The sequence below is a fragment of the Crocodylus porosus genome, unplaced genomic scaffold (genome assembly GCF_001723895.1).
Source record: "Crocodylus porosus isolate Cpor-Errol unplaced genomic scaffold, CroPor_comp1, whole genome shotgun sequence".
NCBI lineage: Eukaryota > Metazoa > Chordata > Crocodylia > Crocodylidae > Crocodylus > Crocodylus porosus.
The window spans coordinates 6,120,595-6,128,129 of NW_017728943.1; positions in this window are offsets into that span (position 1 = coordinate 6,120,595).

A 7,535-nucleotide genomic window follows, 5' to 3' on the forward strand; every position below is an offset into this window, starting at 1 on the left:
ACTATGATATAAGCTAAGCATACAGGGATAGGATAGTTTCTTTTACATAATAGTGACTACATAAGTTTCATTTCTGCAGGAATGACACTTACAGATAAGAAATGAAACTTACAGAATACGCATGTGCAGCTTAATACAAGCGTGGAAAAGTACAAAGCTTTCATTTTGATTAGAAGCCAAAACTACAAGGTCACATAAATGTGTGAGTGCCGCGCAACAGTTATACAGAAATAAAATAAAACATTTACAGAAGTTTTAAACCAGCTTGGGTGTGGGGCTGGGATGGGCAGTCATCTGAGGCTGGGACTGATGATCAGCTGATTGTCCATCTCAGAACCAGCACCACATGGTCCAGTGCTGGGGCTGGGACTGCCCCACTCAGTTAATTCTTGGTTTCGGTTCCTACATTACACCAGAATCTTGAACCACATTATCTCTGCAGAGCAGTCTGACAATAACTGAACTTGCATTACTTAATACAATCCAGAGATAATCTTTCTGTGAAAAGTCACAACTTTGCTCCGATACGATTTCACTTAGCTCGTGTTTTACTGCTGGAATGTGTGGATGCTCACATTTTAAGAGCAGTTAACACGTCCTGGATGTAATATGTAACGTGGCGCTTAGATATAGACACTGGGGCCTGATTGAATCATTCTTGGAGCTGCCTCCACTAAATACTGCAATGCCTAAAAAATTACAGGCCTTGCTCCAAAAGGAAGAGGGTGCCTAAAATCCCACTACAGTTATCAGAAAGTGTTGCCTGCTTCCAAATGCCATTGAAAGCAGAGGTGTTCATCAGAGAGGCCTTATAGAGCTGTCCAATAGTAGACACCAGGCACAAGGCAATCATGTCTCAGCATGCAGATGCCTAACCAAGGGCAGGTGCCCCTTCTTCATCCTAGAATTCAGGGCACCTAAGGAAAAGTACCTAACTGAGCCCATACCACCAGTCACTTCAGTGCAAAGTGCAGTATCTACAGCAATATTCATTATCAAACATAACAGTGAATGGGAGGGGGGTCTCATTTTGTCCAATAGCTTAGAGTAGTTACCAGGTAAGGGTACTCAAACCCATGTTTCCTTAGCAGAGTGCCCTAATTATAAGGCATATAATAGACTAGGTGAAGGCACTCTTTACACCTCTTGTTGAAACTGGTCCATTGGACAATGAAGAGTGCAAGGGTCAGAAGGAGCATAGGCCTGAAGGATTATGTCCCTGTATCTCATGGAGGAGGGCACTCCTCTAGGATGAGGAAAACCTGGTTCTAGCCCCTGTGCTAGGACTATGTATGACTTTTGCATTAGACATTCAGGGAATAGACCTTCAAAGGATATAAGAGAAATCAGCTGAAAAGCTTTGGTAGTGGAGTGAAATTGTAGCTGTAATTTATCCAGGGAAGATGCAAGAGACTTTTTTCCTCAGACCTAAAGAAAAATGTGCTGCAGTCAAAGTCTATTCCAAAGTCTCTAAGTCTATCCCAACCACATAGTTGGTCCAATAAAAGACATCAACCATAGAAATCTTTGACTCTGGAAATGCATTGATTTCTCAGAATTTTGTTTATTAAGAACATTGCTGAAACTGGTGCGAATTTGGGGAATGTTTCCATCATTTAGAACCTACCTATTTTGCTTGCAGAAAATTGATTTTGAATGAAAAAATTCATTTGGATCTAATCCTGTCTGCTAGGGCTGCCTTGGATCCGGTTTTTAGGGAAATGTAAACAGGTTCAGGGTGAGTGATATGGCTCTTGTTTCCAGATCACCCTTGGAGACTAGCTGATGTTTCTGAAGAGCAGGATTAAGCTTGTCATAGTTGTTCACCCCAATGCAACTAAAAATGAAATTATTATTCCTGAAAATGCTTCTTCTTCTTTTATATCTGAATCTTGAAACTTGCTCTGTCACTTGCTTAGTTAGCATCCTTTGGCAATAGGTTTAATTATACAAAGAAGCAGGAAAAATAAAGATTAGACTTGTTACCTTTTAATGACTCAAATCAGTCATTAGACAGACATCAGAGCTCAGCTTTTTTATCTTTTCTGAAAAGTTTGGCATTTTTTTACAATTTGTTCTGAATCCAAATATACCCCAATGTTTGAAATATCAATATGGAATTAGCTCCCCTCCTCCCAGCTTTCAGCACCTTTAAGTGCCTATGTTCCTTTCTACATCTGGCCCTGGATGAATTATTAAATAGGCTGGCCTGTTTCTAGCATTTTAACAGGAATGCCATTTACTGAGAAAAAAATACAGAGTGACCATATAAGGCATGCTCCCTTGTGCTATGGGACAACCCCACCCTGAAGGAATACATAGCATTATGTAAATTGATCCAAACCCAGTATTTTTTTCAGCATATTGAAAAGCCAAATGAGTAGGGCTTGGGAACTACTTTTCAATAAGAGCAGTTAGAGCAAAAAACTTAATAAGGTTTGTATTTGACATATTGATGAAATTGGTTATCTGACATGGCTCCTTGTGGCAGGGTGTAGATTTGATGGTCCAAAGAAGCTCTGACAATTTCATGTTCCTATGAACAATAAAAGTGAGATCAATTCCATATCATGACACCTTTTCAATGGAAAAAACAGAACATTAGGCCTTCTTAAGGTTTTCTCAGGTGTTCAGTTTTTTCAGCTAAAGCTAATTGCCAAAATTGACCTGATTTAGCTAAATGTCACCCTATTCTTCATACAAGGTATCCTGAGAATTGTAAGGTTCTTACCTAAACCCTGTTACTGCAGCACCACAATCCCATCTTTCACCTCCATGAAGCCTGGAGCTACTATTTTGCAGGGTAGGAATTGAGGGCCTTCTTACATTGTAATTTTAGGTGGCTTCTGGAGCTCTTAACCCTTGGATTGGATGCATGTTAACACATTCAAAGTGGCTTAAAGCAGTCATTATTCATCTTAAAACTATACCGCTCCAGGGCAAGATTATCTCTAACATGCCTCATTTTGCTCTGGTTCCACTAAGGTGTGGCCACTCACAACAGCTGTTCCACCCACACTGAAATCTTCCATCATCCCAGGATGCAGTGGCCCCTACTAAGTCAGGGTAAGTATGGATACTGGTACACGGCAGGGTTGAGTATGGTGCATCATGTTCCCCCCGGGGTACGTTGAACAGAGCGAGTGGCACAGCCCTGGAGCACCCAACAACTGTGGTGACTCCCACCACCGCTGGGACTGGTTCATGCTGCTCCCACTGGGCAGAGTGAGGACAATCAGAGCAGGTTTTTACCTGAAGGAGTGACTGCTCCACTAAGCCAGTCAACACTAAGCCAATCAATATTTGTGCGGCTTTCAGTGTAAGGTGTAACAAGGAGGCGGTTAGGTCAAGGGATGTTATTGTCATGGGTGACCTAAACTACCCAGACATTTGCTGGGAGGAGCAGACAGCCAGGTCTGACTACTCGCATTGGTTCCTGGCTGTATTACAGGACTTTCACCTTATCCAAGAAGTGCGCAGCCCCACTAGGGGTAACGCCTTGCTGGACCTGGTTCTGGCCACGGGGGGTGACCTGGTGAGGGGACTGCAGGTCCTTGACCACCTGGGCAATAGCGATCATCACATGCTGGATTTCATTATTCAACACAGGGTGTCAAGGGCCTGTAAGTATAGGAGGGCTATTAGGAAGGCCAAGCCAGTGATGGAACTCAGGCTAGCGTCCAGGATTAAGGACAAAAAAAAGTTCTTTTTCAAGTACATTGGGAGCAAGAAGAGGGCACCAGGCAATGTAGGGCCCCTGCAAGACACAAACACATAGTGGGGTACCCCAGGGCTCAGTCCTCGGGCCCACACTATTTAACATCTTTATCAGCGACTTGGACGAGGGGGTGGAAAGCATGCTGCCCAAGTTTGCTAATGACACTAAGATGTGGGGTGAGGTGGACACACTTGAAGGGAGAGAGAGGCTGAAAATTGATTTAGACAGACTACAAAAATGGGCAGATGAGAAAAGAATGGGGTTCAACGTAGATAAATGCAAGGTGCTGCACCTTGGGAGAAGGAATCCACAGCATACATACAGGCTGGGGAGTTCCCTTCTTGAAAGCACAGAGGCAGAACGGGATCTAGGAGTCATTATTGACTCCAAGATAAACATGAGCCGCCAATGCTAGACTGTAGCCACCAAGGCCAGTCATACCTTGTTGTGCATCCGAAGGTGCATCTCAGGCTGGTCCAGAGAGGTGATACTCCCCCTCAATGCAACTTTGGTCAGGCCGCAATTGGAGTACTGCGTCCAGTACTGGGCGCCACACTTTAAAAAGGATGTGGTCAGCCTGGAGAGGGTTCAGAGGAGGGCCACCCACTTGGTGAGGGGGCAGCAAGACAGACCCTATGAGAAGAGATTGAGGGACCTGAACCTGTTCAGCCTCAGCAAGCAGAGGCTGAGGAGGGACCTGGTGGTTGCCTACAAACTCATCAGGGGAGATCAACAGCAAATAGGTAGAGTCCTTTTCTCCCCAGCACCCCCTGGGGTGATGAGGAACAATGGTAATAAGCTGATGGAGAATAGGTTTAGGTTAGAGATCAGAAGGCAATATTTTACAGTTAGGGTGGCCAAAATCTGGAACTAACTTCCCAGGGAAGTGGTCTTCACCCCTACCTTAGGCAAATTCAAGAGGAGGTTGGATGATCACCTGTCTGATGTTTTGTGAACCCAACATTCATTCCTGCCTGTGGCAGGGGGTCAGGCTATATGATCTGATCAGGTCTGTCCTGACCCTAGCTACTATGAAACAAGGCCCTGAGGTCCAGGGAAACTGACTGATCCGAAGTCACACAGGGAGTCTGACAGAGCAGGGTCTTAAACCTAAAACTCCTAAGTACTGGGCCAGTGTATTGATGAGTGGAGCAATCTTCCTTTCCTAAAAGCAAAGGCTGCCAGAATCTGTGGTCATTTTTGGCAATTTTAGTATGATAAAACCCCCTGCCTCATGGCATTCAGAAGAGTGTATCAGCAGCTTATTTTTCTAATTATCATTGACTTTGGGTGGAGCCACTGACATCCTGCACTATAAATACTGACCAAACCAAAGAGATGTAGATAGTCAAAGAGTACTAGTTCTGTTAAGGTGGTGCCACTATGTAGCTCCTGGAAACCATCCAGGAGCTGCACAATCCAGCTGGCCACAGGGGAGGGCTGGATTCTGCATCTTTCATTTAGGGATGCAGATCCTGTGGTATTTACTTCAATTTAATTGGCTGGTACAAAGCAGTCAATGGAAACAGCACAGGTCAAATCTGACAATAAATTAATTTTGCAGACTAGAATATTTAAAAATTAATATTTTTCAGGACCCTCTGGCTGACAAATCAAAGGGGAAAAAAGATTGTGAACACCCTTACCAAAAAATTCACATGAATGGAGATTTTGGCTGCATATGCCACTAGTTAGTGCCCCTCAGTCCATGTTCCTGAGAGCGTAAATAAACTCCAGCCTGTCTCATCGAAATGCAGAAAGCATTTTTGCAGTGAGGTTAAATTAAGAGTTGCTAATGACAAACAGACACTACAGAAATGTAAAAATTTGCATGAGCTGAATGAGTGTACTGGCTGGTCCTCCCTGCAAACTGGGCACTTAAAATGAAACCAGTTAGGGAATACCAGAGAAGTGGAAGAGGTATCATGCAGACTCATCCTTAGGGGTGGCAACATGGGTGACAGCCCAGGGTGCTGTGGTCAGAGGGGTGCCACACATATACACACACCCACAAACATGCACACAGACATAGGAGCACTCTGTGCTCGCAGCAGTGTTCTCCCCTCACTTTGCCCTGCCTTAGCATATCTCTGCCCCAGGCAGGAGTGGTGTGCAGCCAGCCTGCCTCCCACCTCCAGCCACTGCTCGAAAGGACCCAGGCCAGACAGTGCGGGTGGCAGCAGTGGTACCTGCCCACCCACCCACCTGGCACACCATATCACTTTGCCTCCCTGCTGGACTGTGCCCTGTGCCCCTGCCTGCCTAACTCTACCTGCAGCAGTGCCACTGACTTGGGGGGGACTGCCAGGGGGGGTTGGGGGGGGGGGTGCTGGGGAGTTTTAGGGGGGATTATGTGGGAGGCCACCAAAATACAAGTTTACCCAGGGTGCCATTTTCCCTAACTGTGGCTCTAGTGTTATGTCACAGATGTTCATAGGCACCCTGTGCAGTGATGCTTCTCCTCACATTGGCATCATTTACCAGAACAGATCCTTTCAGGAATGGTATCACAATAATATTTATTTCCAAGGCACCATCTTTTCTAGATACAGCACTGCTCCCTCCCTCCAGTGTCTTCACAGAACCATACATTCTATTCGAATTTCGTTCATAATGTTAGAAAAGCAAAGCAAACTAAAGCAAAGCAAAAAGGAAATAGAGCTACATACTATTTTTACCTTGAAAGCCGATCATTAATTTTGGATTAAAGGTTTTGTTATTAGAATGTGCAGTTTTTTAAGGGTTGGCAGTCAGCATGTCCCACCTGCCTACGGAGGGTTCAGGATTGAGAGTGTGGTCGGGGGTAAAAGGCAAGAATGATTTATTGACTTAACAAACACACAACTACACATAAATAATAATGCCAGAATGACAGACGATAATAATTTGTGTGGCAACTTATCGGCAGTCCCCTCTTATGCCTGATGTATGACAAATTTCTCTTCTGCAAAGCTCAGTGAAGTCAGGCGTCCCCAATCACCACTGCCCAAGGGGTACCGGGCAGTAGCCTGGTATTCAGTCTTTGGGCTCCTTGAGATCCACGGGCCCACCAAATCCAGGTCAGCAGCTAATCTTAAATTAGTAACTTCTTTCACAGAGCTACATCTTCCTTCTAAATGATTTCCAGATGTGCCAGCCAATTTATAACTTCTGAGCTATGCTGATAACTTACGGCCATCTAGATTCTCCCTGTCCTTAAGACTGACAAATAGCAGTACAAGCCTTGCATTCTTTTGATAAGGTTAATTTTTACTATGCCACAGGGCCTACTCCTTCAAGGCTTTGTTAAATTTACTAGGCCTTACTACATCTTTGACTTTAATTAGGCTTTTAACAACAACATATATCTTAATAGCTGAACAAATGACAGAAAAACACTTGGTCTAATCTTAGAGCCTTCAGCAAGCACTTTTATCACACAGACATAATTTTAGCTGTCACAATCTACCCCTTGCTTGCTGAAGCACTGTGATAGCTACAGTTGAGATGTTAAAGCTACATGTGCTACATCAGGGAATGGGGAGGGATCTTTAAATTTAATTTGCATAGCATGAACAGATTTACAACAACGGTTAAAACACCATTTAGCTTTTCCCACTAAGGCAATGCAGAACACTGTGATGCTCAAGATGGTCAGCCATGTAGTTGAGGTGATACCCAGTGACATGTAAACAGTACAAATTACATCGTGCTATTTACATGGCTCAGGCATGTTGACAGCCAAACTGATGATTCACCCACCCTCTCAAGCAAGGAGGGCCAACTGAGTGCCTTGCTGAGCTTTTGCCTCAAGGCTTTGCAGCTTATTTTTTACTTC